The sequence below is a fragment of the Amblyraja radiata genome, unplaced genomic scaffold (genome assembly GCF_010909765.2).
Source record: "Amblyraja radiata isolate CabotCenter1 unplaced genomic scaffold, sAmbRad1.1.pri S35, whole genome shotgun sequence".
Taxonomy (NCBI): domain Eukaryota; kingdom Metazoa; phylum Chordata; class Chondrichthyes; order Rajiformes; family Rajidae; genus Amblyraja; species Amblyraja radiata.
The window spans coordinates 68,400-87,174 of record NW_022630148.1 but is presented as its reverse complement, the minus strand read 5'-3'; positions in this window follow the sequence as shown (position 1 = coordinate 87,174).

Here is an 18,775-nt window from a genome sequence, read left to right as displayed (position 1 = left end):
TGCTGAACCTATCCCTGTAGCTCAGACCCTCCTCCTTACAGCATCCTTGTAAGTTTTCTCTGCAATCGCTCCAGATTGACAACATTTATCCTATAACATGTTGCCCCCAGTCATGTAAATGCGGCCTCGCCTATAACATGGTCAACACGATACCGTAATTGCGGCCTCACCAACGTCTTATACAACTGCAACACGACCTCCCAATGCCTATACCCAATACTCTCAATGTTGTAGGACAAAAGCCTTTTTCACCACCCTATCTACCTGTGACACCATTTTCAGTGAACTATGTACCCGTCCTCCTAGACCATCTGCTCCACAAGACCCTCTGTCTATCCGTGACGCCACGTTCAGGGAACTGTGTAACTCCACTCCTCAATCCCTCCGATCTACAACACTCCGCAGAACCTCGACGTTCAATGCAATTCCCGCCATTTGTTTATTTTCTATTTATCCACGGAGCGATGAACCACAATTTGCCAATACCTGAACGTTGAATTTCCTCCATTATCTCTCTGAGTTTAGCATTGCCCTTCTGCATGTCCACAAGTTCTTTCCACACGTTCCTCTGTTTGTTAGCGTCTTTCGAACAGATAAGACTGTTGCGTCTACCGTTGATTGCAGCCTAAATAAAGAATGCAGAATATTAGTTTAATTTAGTTTAGTTTATTAATGTCACGTGTATCGGGGTACAGTGAACAGCTTTTTTGTTGCGTGTTGCCCATTTACCGGAAAGGCTATACATTATTACAATCAAACCGTCCACTGCATACAGATACAAAGTGAATAACCTTTAGTTCAAGATAAAGTCAGTCAGATGAAAGATTATCAGAGGGTCTCGAACGAGGTAGATGGGAGGACAGGGCCGCTCTCCCGTTGTTGAAAGGGCGGTGCAGTTGCCTGGTATCAGCTGGGAAGAACCTGTCCCTGAATCTGGAGGTATCCATTTTCACACTTCTGTAACTCTTGCCTGATGGGAGAGGGGAGAAGAGGGAGTGACCGGGATGAGACTGGTCCTTCATTATGCTGCTGGCCTTTCCGAGGCAGCATGAGCTATAAATGGAGTAAATAGTACGGAGGTTGGCTTATGTGATGGTCTGGGCTGCATCAACAACTCTGCAAATTCTTGCGAGTCTTGGATGGATTTGTCCCCAAACTGTGATGTGCTGCAGCCCGATAAAATGCTCTCTACACCGCATCTGTGGAAGTTGGTAGCGTTGTTGGGGGCATGCTGAACTTCGTAAGCCTTCTAATGAAGTAGACTGTCACACGTTAAGGAAGTCTTGTGGTTAATTACATTTGACCACAAGGCAGAGATCCACAAGACCTATTGTAGAATAATCAGCTACAGGCCCAAAATTATTCGTTTTGTTTAGTTTTGTTTAGATCAGAGATACGGCGCGGAAACAGGCCCTTCGGTCCACCAATGATCCCCGCACACTAATACTATCCTACACACTCGAGGGACACTTTACATTTATACCAAGTCAATTAACCGACATATCTGTATGTCTTTGGAGTATGGGAGCATGAGAGGGAATGGACAATCTCGGAGACAACCCACAGAGGGAAGAACGGGCAAACTCTCTGAAGACAGCACCGGTAGTCGGTATCGAAACTGGGTCTCTGGCGTTGAAAGCACAGTAAGGCAGTAAATCTATGACTACACCACCGTACCACTGCCCACGCTGACCATCAATTACCTGTTTTCACACTAGGTCTACATTATCCCACTCTCTCATCCATTCCCTACACCCTAGGGACAATTTACAGAAGACACTTATCCTCCAAAACTGCAAGGGGCGCCAGGGAGATGGCAGCCCTGCCGGCAGTCTGTTAGTTATTTCATCTCTTTGTTATTTTTAGTGTTTGTTTTAATGTACTTTGTTTTAATGTACTTCGGTTTCGCCTGGCGTGGGGGAACTTCCATTTCCCTCCCCCCTTCTTTGGGACGTGGGAGAAAACCAGAGCACCAGAAAAAACCCAGGTGATCACGCGAGAACGTACAAACAATGTACAGACAGCACACGTTGTCAGAATCGAACCCGGGTCTCTGCGGACGTGAGATAGGAACTCTACCCCTGCGCCACTCTGCAGCCTGTAATGCTAATGGTTGGTGCTACGGTCAAGTAAAAATTCTGAGGAAGTTTGGTGGGTGTGGAGTTGTGGCAGGTTTAGTTTTGTTTAGTTTAAATCAGTTTAGTTTAGTTTAGTTTAGTTTGGTTTAGTTTATTGTTGCCGTGTGTACCGAGGTACAGCGAAAAGCTTTTCTGCTGCGTGCTATCCAGTCAATGGAAAGACTATACAAGTTTACAATGATGATATATGATTTGATGATACAAAAGTTAGTGGTTTTACAGATAGTAAAAATATTGCAGCAGGGTCTGAATCGATTGGCCGGGTGTGTTGATGGAAGTTAATGCAGAAAAGTGCGACATGTTGCATTTTGGGATGTCGGACAAGGGCAGGACCTTCACAGTAAATGGTAGGCCTCTGGGTAGTGTTGTAGTACACGGGGATCTAGTAGTACAGGTGCATGGTTCCTTAAAGGTCAAGTCGCAGATAGATAAGATGGTCAATAAGGCTTTTGGCACTTTGGCCTTCATCGGTCAAAGTATTGAATATAGAAGTTGGGAGGTCACGTTGCAGATGGAGAAGACGTTGGTGAGACCATATTTAGAATATTGGATTCAGTTCTGGGCACCATGTTATGGGAAAGACATTGTCAAGCTTGAAAGAGTTCAGAAACTATTTGCGAGGATGTTGCCGGGACTAGAGGGCGTGAGCGTGAGGTTGAGTAGGCTGGGTCTCTATTCCATGGAGCGCAGGGGGGATTGAATTGAATCCTTTATTTGTCATTCAGACCTTTCGGTCTGAACGAAATGCTGTTGCCTGCAGCCATACATGTAATAATAACAAAACACAATAAACACAAATTAACATCCACCACAGTGAGTTCACCAAACACCTCCTCACTGTGATGGAGGCAAAAGTCTTAGAGTTACTGTCTCTTCCCTCCTCTTCTCCCTCTGCGCCGAGGCGATACCCTGATAGAAGTATACAAAATCATGAGAGTAATAGATTGCGTTGATGCACAGAGTCTTTTGCCCAGAGTTGGGTAATCGAGGACCAGAGGACATATGTTCAAGGTGAAGGGGGAAAGAATTAATAGGAATCCGAGGGGTAACTTTTTCACACTGAGGGTGTAGCGTGTATGGAACAAGCTGCCAGAAAAGGTAGGTGAGGCTGAGTATCACATTGTTTAAGAAACAGTTAGGCAGGTACATGTTTGGTGCAAGTTAAAGCCCAATTGAAGATAGGCAGAGGGTCTCCAATGAGGTAGCTGAGAGGTCAGGGCCGATCTCTAGTTGGCGAGAGGCTAGTCCATTTGTCTGTTAACAGCTGAGAAGAAACTGTCGCTGAATTTGGAGGCGTGTGTTTTCACACTTCTGTACCTCTTCTCTGATGGGAGAGGGAAGCGGGAGTGACTGGGATGAGACTGGTCCCTGGTTGTGCTGGTGGCCTTGCCGAGGAAGCATGGTGTAGATGGAGTGGATGGAAGGGAGGTTGGTTTGTGTGATGCTGGGCTGTGTCCGCACGTCTCTGCAATTCATTGTGGTCTTGGATGGAGCTGTTCCCAAAACGTGCTGTGATGCATCCAGATAAAATGTTTTTATGGCGCATCTGTAGAAGTGGGTGAGTTGTTGGGGGACATGTCGAACATTCTATGCCTTGCTAGGAAGTAGAGGCGTTGGTGGGCTTTCCTGGCATGTATTCTGACAGCAAGACTCCATGGGCCGAAAGAGTTAATTCTGCTGCAATAACTTATGAATATTTAACCAATGATCATTATACCTCGAATTCGTCTGCACTGATGACGTTGTTCACCACTAACATCCAAAGCTGGGCATTGCTCTTATTTCCAATGGCATCTTCCAATCTTTGTCCATGCTTCTTTGTGATTCGAAGAAGTTCTTCATCGGTGCAAAGTGCCAACGTTTTGCTTATTTTAGCTTCTGAAGAAATTAAAAATATCAATGTATATACATTACTATCCACACCCATCCATATTCTCCGGAGATGCTGCCTGACCCGCTGAGTTACTTCAGCGCTTTGTTCCTGTCCCTGTTTTTAGTTAAATTTAGAGATACAGCGCGGAAACAGGCCCTTCGGCCCACCGAGTCCGCAGTGACCAATGATCCTTGCATATTAACATGAACAATTTATACATACACCAAGCCAATTAACCTACATACCTCTATGTCTCTGGAGTGTGGGAGGAAACCGAATATATTGGGGGGTAAACCCACGCGGTCACGGGGAAAACGTTCAAATTGCGTACAGACAGGACCCGTAAGGCAGCGACTGTACCACTGAGCCAGCGTGACGGCCCGCCAGTGAAGCTGCCTCCGGAGAGAAATTCCTCCGGAGAGAAATTCCTGGGAGAAAACAAACCTTCAATAGGACCAGACTCTCTGGACTGATGTCCTTGCCTTCGAGCGGTGTCCTGGTTGCCAGTTTGACTGGGAGTGTGTTTTGAGCGCTGATCATTTTCAGAAGTACTTTGGTCCAACTCATCTTTCCTATTGTTGGTACACCCCATTTCATTTGATCCCGAACCTGCAAAGAAACATCCCAATTTAAATAAGTAATAAGCATTTTGCTAGAAGCAATAAATGCGTACACTATTTTCTAATTGGGGAGAAAATTCTGAATTTAGAAGTGCAAAGGAAGTTGGAAGAGCTGGTGCAGGATTCCAAATTTGTTTTAACTTCGATTCGGCAGTCAGGAAGTCAAATGCAATTCCAGCAGTTGACTTGAATACAAAAACAGGGATGTAATACTGTGTCTCTAGAAAGCGCTTGTAAGACCACATTTGAAATATTGTGAGCAATTTTATCCCGCATATCTAAGGGAAAATGTGCTACCGGTGGAGAAGATCCACAGGAAGATGAGAGTCTATGGTGTTAAAAGGAAGACACTAGCAAGGATAGCAGGCTGGCTGGACAACAGATGGCTAAGAGTGGGAATACAGGGGTCTTTTTGTGGTTGGCTAGAAGTGACTAGCGGAGTTCCGCAGGGGGTTGGCGCTGAAGCCGCTGCCCTTCATGTTGTATATTAATAATTTGGATCAGGGAATTGAAGGCTTTTTGGCCAAGTTTGCATATGATATGAAGATAGGTCAAGGAGCAGGTAGTGTAGAGAAAGCAGGGACTCTGCAGAATGACAGTGGGCACAGAATTGGCAGATGGAATATAGTGCAGCAAAGTGTGGGATCAAGCATTTTAGAATAAGGAATAAGTGTGTAGAGTATTTTCTAAATGAGGAGAAATTTCAGAAATTGGAGGTTAAATGGGGCTTGGGAGAACTGGTGCGGGACTCCCAAATAGATAATTTGTAAGTCGATTCGGTATTAAGGAAGGCAAGGCAAGGCAAGGCAACTTTATTTATATAGCACATTTCATACACGAGGCAGACTCAAAGTGCTTCACATAAAAACATGTCATACAATAAATGAAATAATAAAATGAAATAAAATAGAAGAACTAAAAGAAAAGAAAAGCAAAATTAAAAATGCATTATAAAAAGTGCAAAAGTTAAAAGTGCAATGTAGTTAAGATTTAGCTGAAAGCTAAAGTAAACATAAAAGTTTTCAGTCTTGTTTTAAAAGTGGTCAAAGTTGAGGCAAGTCTTAAAGCTTCAGGAAGTTTATTCCAGTTATTTGATGCATAGTAACTAAATCCTGCTTTCCCATGTTTTGTATTTACTCTGGGAATCACTAGCAGATTGGTTTCAGAAGATCTTAGCGGTCTAGAAGGCTTATATAGTGGAAGCATGTCAGTGATATACTTTGGCCCTAAACCATGTAGTGATTTATAGGTGAGCAGCAGGATTTTAAAATCAATTCTCTGACATACAGGGAGCCAATGTAAGGATTTAAGAATTGGTGTAATGTGTTCAAATTTTTTGGTCTTTGTTAGAACTCTAGCAACAGCATTCTGAACAAGCTGTAGCTGCCTGATAGTTTTTATTGGAAGACCTGCAAGGAGACCGTTACAATAATCTAGCCTACTATCAATAAAGGCATGTACAAGTTTTTCTAAGTCTTGAGCTGACATGAGTCCTCTTAATCTTGCTATGGTTTTGAGGTGATAGTAGGCCGATTTTGTTACTGATTTGATGTGACTGTCGAAATTTAAATCTGAATCCATAATAACCCCAAGATTTCTGGCTTTGTTTGAAGTTTTCAGGGACAGAGAGTGAAGGTGTTGGGTTACTTTAAGCCTTTCTTTTTTAGCACCAAAAACAATTATCTCCGTTTTGTCCTTATTTAGTTGGAGAAAATTTTGGCACATCCAGTCTTTGACTTGCTCAATGCACTGGCACAACAGATCTATGGGGCGATAGTTATTTGGTGATAGCGCTACATAGATTTGAGTGTCATCGGCATAGCAGTGGTGGTCAATATTATTATTTCGCAAGGCAAATGCAATGGCAGCAGTTATTTTGACAGATCTTGAATATAAAAACAGGGCTGTGATACTGTGCCTCTATAAAGCGCTGGTCTGACCACATTGGGAACATTGTGTCAATGTTGGCCACCATATCTGAGGAAGGATGTGCAGTAGGTCCAGAGGAGGTACTTAGGATCTGTCTTCACTAAGGAGGACACAAACAATCTTCCTGATATAGTAGTGGCCAGAGGATCTGGGGTGACGGAGGAACTGAAGGAAATCCACATTAGGCAGGAAATGGCGTTGGATAGACTGATGGGACCGAAGGCAAATAAATCCCCAGGGCCTGATGGTCTGCATCCCAGGGTACTTAGGGAAGTGGCTCTAGAAATCGTGGATGCATTGGTGATCATTTTCCAATGTTCTATAGACTCAGGATCAGTTTCTGTGGATTGGAGGGTAGCTAAAGTTATCCCACTTCTTAAGAAAGGCGGGAGAGAGAAAACAGGGAATTATAGACCAGTTACCGTGACATCGGTAGTGGGGAAGTTGCTGGAGTCAATTATAAAAGATGTGATAGCCGCACATTTGGATAGCAGTAACAGGATCGGTCCGAGTCAGCATGGATTTACGAAGGGGAAATCATGCTTGACTAATCTTCTGTGATTTTTTGAAGATGTAAATAGGAAAATGGACAAGGGAGAGCCAGTGCATGTAGTGTACCTGGACTTTCAGAAAGCATTTGATAAGGTCCCACATAGGAGATTAGTGGGCAAAATGAGGGCACATGGTATTGGGGGTTGAGTGCTGACATGGATAGAGAAGTGGTTGGCAGACAGGAAACAAAGAGTAGGGATTAACGGGTCCCTTTCAGAATGGCAGGCAGTGACTAGTGTGGTACCTCAAGGCTCGGTGCGGGGACCGCAGCTATTTACAATATACATCAATGATTTGGATGAAGGGATTCAAAGTAACATTAGCAAATTTGCAGATGACACAAAGCTGGGTGGCAGCGTGAACTGTGAGGAGGATGCTATGAGAATGCAGGGTGACTTGGACAGGTTGGGGGAGTGGGCAGATGCAGGGCAGATGAAGTTTAATGCGGATAAATGTGAGGTTATCCACTTTGGTAGCAAAAACAGGAAGGCAGATTACTATCTAAATGGCGTCAAGTTGGGAAAAGGGGAAGTACAACGGGATCTGGGGGTCCTTGTACATCAGTCTATGAAAGTAAGCATGCAGGTACAGCAGGCAGTGAAGAAAGCCAATGTCATGTTGGCCTTTATAACAAGAGGAATATAATATAGGAGCAAGGAGGTCCTTCTGCAGTTGTACAGGGCCCTAGTGAGACCACACCTGGAGTATTGTGTGCAGTTTTGGTCCCCTAATTTGAGGAAGGACATTCTTGCTATTGAGGGAGTGCAGCGTAGGTTTACAAACACTTTTTCTCACAGAGAGTTGTGAGTCTGTGGAATTCTCTGCCTCAGAGTGCGGTGGAGGCAGGTTCTCTAGATGCTCTCCAGAGAGAGTTAGATAGGGCTCTTAAAGATAGCGGAGTCAGGGGATATGGGGAACTGGGTACTGATTGGGGATGATTATGAACTTAAGAACATTAACAAGTTTGTAGATGATAAAAAAGTAGGTTGTATTATAGACAGTAAAGGGCTTGTCCCACCAGCATGCGACTGTATGCGTCAAGCGCGACCAAACCGGAAGCGGGGGCCACACAGAGGTCGAGTGATCCCGTACGAGTTGACGTGACGTTCGAGCGAAGTCCGCGGGAAGTTCGCGCCTGACGTACGGCGTCAAGACGCTGCGTACGCCCGTCGAGGTGGTGCGTACGGCGTGGAGACGCTGCAGGCCGGCAGGCCGTTGCTGTGCGGAATTTTTGAACACAGTCAGTTTTCGGAGCCCAGCGCGATGTCGGGACCAGCTCCGCACAACTCTATACGGCTCCGGAGATCGAAGTGGGACAGGCCCCGCGAGGCCATATGCAGTCACATGCTCGTGGGACAGGCCCTTAAGTATAATTGTGAAAAATTACAGCAGGATCTTGTTCGGTTGGGAGGTCACGATGCAGTTGTATAAGATGTTGGTGAGGCAGCATTTAGAGTATTGTTTTCAGTTCTGGGCACCATGTTATTGGAAAAGTTTTTGTCAGCTGAAAATGGAGCAGATAAGGTTTACGAGCATGTTGCCAGGACTCGAGGGCCTGAGATATTGGGAAAGGTTGGGGCAGGGCTGGGACTCTATTCCTTGGATGAGTGGTGATCTTTTGAAGTGTATAAAATCATGAGAGGAATAGATCAGGTAGACACATAGAGTCTCTTGTCCAGAGTAGGGGAATCGAGAACCAGAGGACATACGTTTAGGTGGGGGGGCACGCAGACACGGTGGGCCGAAGGGCCTGTTTGCACGCTGTATCTCTAAACTAAACTAGTGTGAATGGGTGATTGATTATCACCGCGGACTCGCTGGCCGATGGACCTGTTGCCGCGCTGTATCTCTCATTTAAACAAGTGCGAACACGTGATCGCTGGTCAACGTGGATTCGGCCCAACTTTCCCACACCGGCCCATATGTCCCATCTACACGAGTTGCACATGCCTGCTTTGGGCCCTCTAATATCACTTTAAACCTGTCTTATCCATGTTCCTGTCCAAATATTTCTAAAACATTGCGATGTTATTTCTAAAACATTGTGAGTATAAGAGCAGGGAGGTTCTACTGCAGTTGTACAGGGTCTTGGTGAGACCACACCTGGAGTATTGCGTACAGTTTTGGTCTCCTAATCTGAGGAAAGACATTCTTGCCATAGAGGGAGTGCAGAGAAGGTTCACCAGACTGATTCCTGGGATGTCAGGACTTTCATATAAAGAAAGACTGGATAGACTCGGCTTGTACTCGCTAGAATTTAGAAGATTGAGGGGGGATCTTATAGAAACGTACAAAATTCTTAAGGGGTTGGACAGGCTAGATGCAGGAAGATTATTCCCGATGTTGGGGAAGTCCAGAACAAGGGGCCACACACACAGTTTAAGGATAAGGGGGAAGTCTTTTAGGACCGAGATGAGAAAATCATTTTTTTTTCACACACAGAGAGTGGTGAATCTGTGGAATTCTCTGCCACAGAAGGTAGTTGAGGCCAGTTCATTGGATATATTTAAGAGGGAGTTAGATGTGGCCCTTGTGGCTAAAGGGATCGGGGGTATGGAGAGAAGGCAGGTACAGGATACTGAGTTGGATGATCAGCCATGATCATATTGAATGGCGGTGCAGGCTCGAAGGGCCGAATGGCGCCTACTCCTGCACCTATATTCTATGTTTCTATGATAGTACCTGCCTCAACTACATTCCATACACCTACAACCTTTAAACCTTAAATGATCCATTCCTCCTATAATTGTGTGCACGTCTATGAGATTACTCCTCATCCTCTTACGCTCCCAAGAGTCCCAACCTGCTGAACCTATCCCTGTAGCTCAGACCCTCCTCCTTACAGCATCCTTGTAAGTTTTCTCTGCAATCGCTCCAGATTGACAACATTTATCCTATAACATGTTGCCCCCAGTCATGTAAATGCGGCCTCGCCTATAACATGGTCAACACGATACCGTAATTGCGGCCTCACCAACGTCTTATACAACTGCAACACGACCTCCCAGTGCCTATACCCAATACTCTCAATGTTGTAGGCCAAAAGCCTTTTTCACCACCCTATCTACCTGTGACACCATTTTCAGTGAACTATGTACCCGCCCTCCTAGACCATCTGCTCCACAAGACCCTGTGTCTATCCGTGACGCTACGTTCAGGGAACTGTGTAACTCCACTCCTCAATCCCTCCGATCTACAACACTCCGCAGAACCTCGACGTTTAATCCAATTCCCGCCATTTGTTTATTTTCTATTTATCCACGGAGCGATGAACCACAATTTGCCAATACCTGAACGTTGAATTTCCTCCATTATCTCTCTGAGTTTAGCATTGCCCTTCTGCATGTCCACAAGTTCTTTCCACACGTTCCTCTGTTTGTTAGCGTCTTTCGAACAGATAAGACTGTTGCGTCTACCGTTGATTGCAGCCTAAATAAAGAATGCAGAATATTAGTTTAATTTAGTTTAGTTTATTAATGTCACGTGTATCGGGGTACAGTGAACAGCTTTTTTGTTGCGTGTTGCCCATTTACCGGAAAGGCTATACATTATTACAATCAAACCGTCCACTGCATACAGATACAAAGTGAATAACCTTTAGTTCAAGATAAAGTCAGTCAGATGAAAGATTATCAGAGGGTCTCGAACGAGGTAGATGGGAGGACAGGGCCACTCTCCCGTTGTTGAAAGGGCGGTGCAGTTGCCTGGTATCAGCTGGGAAGAACCTGTCCCTGAATCTGGAGGTATCCATTTTCACAATTCTGTAACTCTTGCCTGATGGGAGAGGGGAGAAGAGGGAGTGACCGGGATGAGACTGGTCCTTCATTATGCTGCTGGCCTTTCCGAGGCAGCATGAGCTATAAATGGAGTAAATAGTACTTATGTTGGCTTATGTGATGGTCTGGGCTGCATCAACAACTCTGCAAATTCTTGCGAGTCTTGGATGGATTTGTCCCCAAACTGTGATGTGATGCATCCCGATAAAATGCTCTCTACACCGCATCTGTGGAAGTTGGTAGCGTTGCTGGGGGCATGCTGAACTTCGTAAGCCTTCTAATGAAGTAGACTATCACACGTTAAGGAAGTCTTGTGGTTAATTACATTTGACCACAAGGCAGAGATCCACAAGACCTATTGTAGAATAATCAGCTACAGGCCCAAAATTATTCGTTTTGTTTAGTTTTGTTTAGATCAGAGATACGGCGCGGAAACAGGCCCTTCGGTCCACCAATGATCCCCGCACACTAATACTATCCTACACACTCGAGGGACACTTTAAATTTATACCAAGTCAATTAACCGACATATCTGTATGTCTTTGGAGTATGGGAGCATGAGAGGGAACGGACAATCTCGGAGACAACCCACAGAGGGAAGAACGTGCAAACTCTCTGAAGACAGCACCGGTAGTCGGTATCGAAACCGGGTCTCTGACGTTGAAAGCACAGTAAGGCAGTAAACCTATGACTACACCACCGTACCACTGCCCACGCTGACCATCAATTACCTGTTTTCACACTAGGTCTACATTATCCCACTCTCTCATCCATTCCCTACACCCTAGGGACAATTTACAGAAGACACTTATCCTCCAAAACTGCAAGGGGCGCCAGGGAGATGGCAGCCCTGCCGGCAGTCTGTTAGTTATTTCATCTTTTTGTTATTTTTAGCGTTTGTTTTAATGTACTTTGTTTTAATGTACTTCGGTTTCGCCTGGCGTGGGGGAACTTCCATTTCCCTCCCCCCTTCTTTGGGACGTGGGAGAAAACCAGAGCACCAGAAAAAACCCAGGCGATCACGCGAGAACGTACAAACAATGTACAGACAGCACACGTTGTCAGAATCGAACCCGGATCTCTGCGGACGTGAGATAGGAACTCTACCCCTGCGCCACTCTGCGGCCTGTAATGCTAATGGTTGGTGCTACGGTCAAGTAAAAATTCTGAGGAAGTTTGGTGGGTGTGGAGTTGTGGCAGGTTTAGTTTTGTTTAGTTTAAATCAGTTTAGTTTAGTTTAGTTTAGTTTGGTTTAGTTTATTGTTGCCGTGTGTACCGAGGTACAGCGAAAAGCTTTTCTGCTGCGTGCTATCCAGTCAATGGAAAGACTATACAAGTTTACAATGATGATATATGATTTGATGATACAAAAGTTAGTGGTTTTACAGATAGTAAAAATATTGCAGCAGGGTCTGAATCGATTGGCCGGGTGTGTTGATGGAAGTTAATGCAGAAAAGTGCGACATGTTGCATTTTGGGATGTCGGACAAGGGCAGGACCTTCACAGTAAATGGTAGGCCTCTGGGTAGTGTTGTAGTGCACGGGGATCTAGTAGTACAGGTGCATGGTTCCTTGAAGGTCGAGTCGCAGATAGATTAGATGGTCAATAAGGCTTTTGGCACTTTGGCCTTCATCGGTCAAAGTATTGAATATAGAAGTTGGGAGGTCACGTTACAGTTGGAGAAGACGTTGGTGAGACCATATTTGGAATATTGTGTTCAGTTCTGGGCACCATGTTATGGGAAAGACATTGTCAAGCTTGAAAGAGTTCAGAAACTATTTGCGAGGATGTTGCCGGAACTAGAGGGTGTGAGTGTGAGGTTGAGTAGGCTGGGTCTCTATTCCATGGAGCGCAGGGGGGATTGAATTGAATCCTTTATTTGTCATTCAGACCTTTCGGTCTGAACGAAATGCTGTTGCCTGCAGCCATACATGTAATAATAACAAAACACAATAAACACAAATTAACATCCACCACAGTGAGTTCACCAAACACCTCCTCACTGTGATGGAGGCAAAAGTCTTAGAGTTACTGTCTCTTCCCTCCTCTTCTCCCTCTGCGCCGAGGCGATACCCTGATAGAAGTATACAAAATCATGAGAGTAATAGATTGCGTTCATGCACAGAGTCTTTTGCCCAGAGTTGGGTAATCGAGGACCAGAGGACATATGTTCAAGGAGAAGGGGGAAAGAATTAATAGGAATCCGAGGGGTAACTTTTTCACACTGAGGGTGTACATAAAAACATGTCATACAATAAATGAAATAATAAAATGAAATAAAATAGAAGAACTAAAAGAAAAGAAAAGCAAAATTAAAAATGCATTATAAAAAGTGCAAAAGTTAAAAGTGCAATGTAGTTAAGATTTAGCTGAAAGCTAAAGTAAACATAAAAGTTTTCAGTCTTGTTTTAAAAGTGGTCAAAGTTGAGGCAAGTCTTAAAGCTTCAGGAAGTTTATTCCAGTTATTTGATGCATAGTAACTAAATCCTGCTTTCCCATGTTTTGTATTTACTCTGGGAATCACTAGCAGATTGGTTTCAGAAGATCTTAGCGGTCTAGAAGGCTTATATAGTGGAAGCATGTCAGTGATATACTTTGGCCCTAAACCATGTAGTGATTTATAGGTGAGCAGCAGGATTTTAAAATCAATTCTCTGACATACAGGGAGCCAATGTAAGGATTTAAGAATTGGTGTAATGTGTTCAAATTTTTTGGTCTTTGTTAGAACTCTAGCAACAGCATTCTGAACAAGCTGTAGCTGCCTGATAGTTTTTATTGGAAGACCTGCAAGGAGACCGTTACAATAATCTAGCCTACTATCAATAAAGGCATGTACAAGTTTTTCTAAGTCTTGAGCTGACATGAGTCCTCTTAATCTTGCTATGGTTTTGAGGTGATAGTAGGCCGATTTTGTTACTGATTTGATGTGACTGTCGAAATTTAAATCTGAATCCATAATAACCCCAAGATTTCTGGCTTTGTTTGAAGTTTTCAGGGACAGAGAGTGAAGGTGTTGGGTTACTTTAAGCCTTTCTTTTTTAGCACCAAAAACAATTATCTCCGTTTTGTCCTTATTTAGTTGGAGAAAATTTTGGCACATCCAGTCTTTGACTTGCTCAATGCACTGGCACAACAGATCTATGGGGCGATAGTTATTTGGTGATAGCGCTACATAGATTTGAGTGTCATCGGCATAGCAGTGGTGGTCAATATTATTATTTCGCAAGGCAAATGCAATGGCAGCAGTTATTTTGACAGACCTTGAATATAAAAACAGGGCTGTGATACTGTGCCTCTATAAAGCGCTGGTCTGACCACATTGGGAACATTGTGTCAATGTTGGCCACCATATCTGAGGAAGGATGTGCAGTAGGTCCAGAGGAGGTACTTAGGATCTGTCTTCACTAAGGAGGACACAAACAATCTTCCTGATATAGTAGTGGCCAGAGGATCTGGGGTGACGGAGGAACTGAAGGAAATCCACATTAGGCAGGAAATGGCGTTGGATAGACTGATGGGACCGAAGGCAAATAAATCCCCAGGGCCTGATGGTCTGCATCCCAGGGTACTTAGGGAAGTGGCTCTAGAAATCGTGGATGCATTGGTGATCATTTTCCAATGTTCTATAGACTCAGGATCAGTTTCTGTGGATTGGAGGGTAGCTAAAGTTATCCCACTTCTTAAGAAAGGCGGGAGAGAGAAAACAGGGAATTATAGACCAGTTACCGTGACATCGGTAGTGGGGAAGTTGCTGGAGTCAATTATAAAAGATGTGATAGCCGCACATTTGGATAGCAGTAACAGGATCGGTCCGAGTCAGCATGGATTTACGAAGGGGAAATCATGCTTGACTAATCTTCTGTGATTTTTTGAAGATGTAAATAGGAAAATGGACAAGGGAGAGCCAGTGCATGTAGTGTACCTGGACTTTCAGAAAGCATTTGATAAGGTCCCACATAGGAGATTAGTGGGCAAAATGAGGGCACATGGTATTGGGGGTTGAGTGCTGACATGGATAGAGAAGTGGTTGGCAGACAGGAAACAAAGAGTAGGGATTAACGGGTCCCTTTCAGAATGGCAGGCAGTGACTAGTGTGGTACCTCAAGGCTCGGTGCGGGGACCACAGCTATTTACAATATACATCAATGATTTGGATGAAGGGATTCAAAGTAACATTAGCAAATTTGCAGATGACACAAAGCTGGGTGGCAGTGTGAACTGTGAGGAGGATGCTATGAGAATGCAGGGTGACTTGGACAGGTTGGGGGAGTGGGCAGATGCAGGGCAGATGAAGTTTAATGCGGATAAATGTGAGGTTATCCATTTTGGTAGCAAAAACAGGAAGGCAGATTACTATCTAAATGGCGTCAAGTTGGGAAAAGGGGAAGTACAACGGGATCTGGGGGGTCCTTGTACATCAGTCTATGAAAGTAAGCATGCAGGTGCAGCAGGCAGTGAAGAAAGCCAATGGCATGTTGGACTTTATAACAAGAGGAATATAATATAGGAGCAAGGAGGTCCTTCTGCAGTTGTACAGGGCCCTAGTGAGACCACACCTGGAGTATTGTGTGCAGTTTTGGTCCCCTAATTTGAGGAAGGACATTCTTGCTATTGAGGGAGTGCAGCGTAGGTTTACAAACACTTTTTCTCACAGAGAGTTGTGAGTCTGTGGAATTCTCTGCCTCAGAGTGCGGTGGAGGCAGGTTCTCTAGATGCTCTCCAGAGAGAGTTAGATAGGGCTCTTAAAGATAGCGGAGTCAGGGGATATGGGGAACTGGGTACTGATTGGGGATGATTATGAACTTAAGAACATTAACAAGTTTGTAGATGATAAAAAAGTAGGTTGTATTATAGACAGTAAAGGGCTTGTCCCACCAGCATGCGACTGTATGCGTCAAGCGCGACCAAACCGGAAGCGGGGGCCACACAGAGGTCGAGTGATCCCGTACGAGTTGACGTGACGTTCGAGCGAAGTCCGCGGGAAGTTCGCGCCTGACGTACGGCGTCAAGACGCTGCGTACGCCCGTCGAGGTGGTGCGTACGGCGTGGAGACGCTGCAGGCCGGCAGGCCGTTGCTGTGCGGAATTTTTGAACACAGTCAGTTTTCGGAGCCCAGCGCGATGTCGGGACCAGCTCCGCACAACTCTATACGGCTCCGGAGATCGAAGTGGGACAGGCCCCGCGAGGCCATATGCAGTCACATGCTCGTGGGACAGGCCCTTAAGTATAATTGTGAAAAATTACAGCAGGATCTTGTTCGGTTGGGAGGTCACGATGCAGTTGTATAAGATGTTGGTGAGGCAGCATTTAGAGTATTGTTTTCAGTTCTGGGCACCATGTTATTGGAAAAGTTTTTGTCAGCTGAAAATGGAGCAGATAAGGTTTACGAGCATGTTGCCAGGACTCGAGGGCCTGAGATATTGGGAAAGGTTGGGGCAGGGCTGGGACTCTATTCCTTGGATGAGTGGTGATCTTTTGAAGTGTATAAAATCATGAGAGGAATAGATCAGGTAGACACATAGAGTCTCTTGTCCAGAGTAGGGGAATCGAGAACCAGAGGACATACGTTTAGGTGGGGGGGCACGCAGACACGGTGGGCCGAAGGGCCTGTTTGCACGCTGTATCTCTAAACTAAACTAGTGTGAATGGGTGATTGATTATCACCGCGGACTCGCTGGCCGATGGACCTGTTGCCGCGCTGTATCTCTCATTTAAACAAGTGCGAACACGTGATCGCTGGTCAACGTGGATTCGGCCCAACTTTCCCACACCGGCCCATATGTCCCATCTACACGAGTTGCACATGCCTGCTTTGGGCCCTCTAATATCACTTTAAACCTGTCTTATCCATGTTCCTGTCCAAATATTTCTAAAACATTGCGATGTTATTTCTAAAACATTGTGAGTATAAGAGCAGGGAGGTTCTACTGCAGTTGTACAGGGTCTTGGTGAGACCACACCTGGAGTATTGCGTACAGTTTTGGTCTCCTAATCTGAGGAAAGACATTCTTGCCATAGAGGGAGTGCAGAGAAGGTTCACCAGACTGATTCCTGGGATGTCAGGACTTTCATATAAAGAAAGACTGGATAGACTCGGCTTGTACTCGCTAGAATTTAGAAGATTGAGGGGGGATCTTATAGAAACGTACAAAATTCTTAAGGGGTTGGACAGGCTAGATGCAGGAAGATTATTCCCGATGTTGGGGAAGTCCAGAACAAGGGGCCACACACACAGTTTAAGGATAAGGGGGAAGTCTTTTAGGACCGAGATGAGAAAATCATTTTTTTTTCACACACAGAGAGTGGTGAATCTGTGGAATTCTCTGCCACAGAAGGTAGTTGAGGCCAGTTCATTGGATATATTTAAGAGGGAGTTAGATGTGGCCCTTGTGGCTAAAGGGATCGGGGGTATGGAGAGAAGGCAGGTACAGGATACTGAGTTGGATGATCAGCCATGATCATATTGAATGGCGGTGCAGGCTCGAAGGGCCGAATGGCGCCTACTCCTGCACCTATATTCTATGTTTCTATGATAGTACCTGCCTCAACTACATTCCATACACCTACAACCTTTAAACCTTAAATGATCCATTCCTCCTATAATTGTGTGCACGTCTATGAGATTACTCCTCATCCTCTTACGCTCCCAAGAGTCCCAACCTGCTGAACCTATCCCTGTAGCTCAGACCCTCCTCCTTACAGCATCCTTGTAAGTTTTCTCTGCAATCGCTCCAGATTGACAACATTTATCCTATAACATGTTGCCCCCAGTCATGTAAATGCGGCCTCGCCTATAACATGGTCAACACGATACCGTAATTGCGGCCTCACCAACGTCTTATACAACTGCAACACGACCTCCCAGTGCCTATACCCAATACTCTCAATGTTGTAGGCCAAAAGCCTTTTTCACCACCCTATCTACCTGTGACACCATTTTCAGTGAACTATGTACCCGCCCTCCTAGACCATCTGCTCCACAAGACCCTGTGTCTATCCGTGACGCTACGTTCAGGGAACTGTGTAACTCCACTCCTCAATCCCTCCGATCTACAACACTCCGCAGAACCTCGACGTTTAATCCAATTCCCGCCATTTGTTTATTTTCTATTTATCCACGGAGCGATGAACCACAATTTGCCAATACCTGAACGTTGAATTTCCTCCATTATCTCTCTGAGTTTAGCATTGCCCTTCTGCATGTCCACAAGTTCTTTCCACACGTTCCTCTGTTTGTTAGCGTCTTTCGAACAGATAAGACTGTTGCGTCTACCGTTGATTGCAGCCTAAATAAAGAATGCAGAATATTAGTTTAATTTAGTTTAGTTTATTAATGTCACGTGTATCGGGGTACAGTGAACAGCTTTTTTGTTGCGTGTTGCCCATTTACCGGAAAGGCTATACATTATTACAATCAAACCGTCCACTGCATACAGATACAAAGTGAATAACCTTTAGTTCAAGATAAAGTCAGTCAGATGAAAGATTATCAGAGGGTCTCGAACGAGGTAGATGGGAGGACAGGGCCGCTCTCCCGTTGTTGAAAGGGCGGTGCAGTTGCCTGGTATCAGCTGGGAAGAACCTGTCCCTGAATCTGGAGGTATCCATTTTCACAATTCTGTAACTCTTGCCTGATGGGAGAGGGGAGAAGAGGGAGTGACCGGGATGAGACTGGTCCTTCATTATGCTGCTGGCCTTTCCGAGGCAGCATGAGCTATAAATGGAGTAAATAGTACTTATGTTGGCTTATGTGATGGTCTGGGCTGCATCAACAACTCTGCAAATTCTTGCGAGTCTTGGATGGATTTGTCCCCAAACTGTGATGTGATGCATCCCGATAAAATGCTCTCTACACCGCATCTGTGGAAGTTGGTAGCGTTGCTGGG